This window comes from Chrysochloris asiatica, unplaced genomic scaffold (genome assembly GCF_000296735.1).
Source record: "Chrysochloris asiatica unplaced genomic scaffold, ChrAsi1.0 scaffold00049, whole genome shotgun sequence".
NCBI classification, from domain to species: Eukaryota; Metazoa; Chordata; class Mammalia; order Afrosoricida; family Chrysochloridae; genus Chrysochloris; species Chrysochloris asiatica.
This window is the reverse complement of record NW_006408567.1, coordinates 10,764,324-10,766,575: the sequence shown is the minus strand read 5'-3', so window position 1 is coordinate 10,766,575 and position 2,252 is coordinate 10,764,324. Positions and strand designations below refer to the sequence as shown.

The 2,252-nt window shown below is 39.0% G+C and overlaps 1 protein-coding gene across 1 annotated transcript in view; it reads right to left on the bottom strand.

Moving 5' to 3' along the window:
* The window catches only part of IFNGR2 (interferon gamma receptor 2 (interferon gamma transducer 1)), a 32,797-nt gene that overhangs the window by 28,645 nt on the left and 1,900 nt on the right, over positions 1 to 2,252 (bottom strand). The window lies entirely within an intron of this gene.

Below are 2,252 nucleotides of genomic sequence, written 5' to 3'. Positions count from 1 at the left end.
TTTTTTTTTTTTCTTCCCCCCAACATGGGGTCAAATGGTACCTAAGTATATGATTACGAATGGAAAAAAGGGTCAGAAATCAGGTACTGGCATTTTTTTCATTTTCATTTGTGTGATTTTTTAATATAAATGTGAGGATATAAAGCATTGTTGCTGTTGTTGGTATGTGCTGTGAAGTTGGTCCCAACTCATAGTGACCCTGTACAGGGTTTCTGAGGCTGTAAATCTTTACGGGAGCAGAAAGTCTCATCTTTCTCCTGAGGAACAGCTGGTAGTTTCGAATTGCTGACCTTGTGGTTCACAGCCTGATTTGTAACCACTACACTACCAGAGTTCCTTATATAAAGTATTAATGCAAGTCAAAATGTGTCAGTGAACAAGTTCAGCAGTTCAACTTTATAACAATTATAACTAGACCTGTTAAAATTGTTCTGGGAGGGTGGGGGAAGAAGACAAGAAAGAAGAAAAAGACTAAAATGGATGTCAGAGAGACTTTGAAACTTCCTCTCCAGCATAGAGATGTTAAAGCAAATGGAAGAAATGAGGAAGTAAAAGAGCTGAACAGAAAATTTTGAAGAGCAGTTGGAGAGGACAGAGTCAAATACTATAATGAAATGTTCAAATACCTGAATTTAGAAACTCAATAGGAAATGACATGCTCAGCATTTCTCAAGCTGAAAGAACTGAAGAAAAGAATTCAAGTCTCGACTTGTAATACTGAAGGATTCTTTGGGCAGAATATTGAATGGTACAGAAAGCATCAAAAGAAGACGGTAGGAATACACAGAGACACTATACCAAAAAGAAATGGATGATGCCCAGCCATTTCAACAGATAGCATGTGATTAAAAGCCAATGATACTGAAGGAAGAAGTCCAAGCTGCACCAAAGACACTTGCAAAAAACAAGGCCCTGGGATTTGATGGAATACAAATTGAACTTTTTCAATAAACTGATACAACACTGGAGGCACTCACTCATCTATGCCAAGAAATTTGGAAGAAAGCTATCTGGCCAACTATTAGAAAAGATCCATATTTGTGCTCATTCCAAAGAGAGGTGACCCAATGGAATGTGCATATCATCAGACAATATCAATTGCTGAAGATAATTTAAAAAATAGCTGCAACAGTACATTGATAGGAAACTGCCAGAGGTTCAAGCTGGATTCAGAAGAGGACATGGTTTTCTATTGTGTGATCATGACAAGCTATGGCCAATGTTGTGGAGAATAACTATTCCAGACAGAACACTTAACTGTGCTCATGAGGAACCTGTACATAGACAAAAAGGCAGTTATTCGAACAGGACAAGGGGACACTATTGTTGTTAAGTACCGTCGAGCCAGTTCTGGCCCATAGTAACCCTTTATAGGGTTTCTGAGGACACTGAATGGTTTAAAATCAGGAAAGATGTGTGGCAGGGTTGTATTCTTTCACCATACTTATACAATCTGTATGCTCAGAACATGACATCAGGATTGGAGGAAGACGCATTAACAACCTCCAATATACAGATGATACAACTTTGCTTCCTGAAAGTAAAAAAGACTTAAAATACTTGCTGATGAAGATCAAACACCAGTCTTCAGTATGGGTTGCACCTCAACATAAAGAAAACAAAAATTCTTACCAATGGACCAACAAATAACAAATGGAGAAAAGATTGAAGTTGTCAGACTGCATTTTGGTTGGATCCACTATCAAGACTCATGGAAGTGGTGGTGGTAGTGTGCCGTGGAGTCAGTTCCGACTCATAGCGACCCTGTAGGTCGCTGTAAATCTTTACGGGAGCAGAAAGTTTCATCTTTCTCCCGCAGAACGGCTGGTAGTTTCAAACTGCTAACCTTCAGCCCGACTCATAACCACTACACACCAGAGCTGCTAATCATGAAAGCAGCAGTCAAGAAATCAAACAACGTATTGCATTAGGCAAATCTGCTGCACATGACCTCTTTATAAAGTGTTCAAGAGCAAAGATATCATTTTGAGGACTAAAGTGCACCTGATTCAAGCCATTGTATTTTCATTAGCTTCATACGCAATGAAAGTCAGACATCGAATAAGGAAGATCACAGAAGAATTGACACATTTGAGTTTTGGTGTAGGAGAAGAATATTAAAAGTACCGTGTACTGCCAGAAGAACAAACAAATCTATGTTGGAAGAAGTACAGCCAGAATGCTCCTTAGAACAGGATGGTGAGATTTCGTCTCTCATACTTTGGATATGTTATCAAGAGGGACCAGTCCCT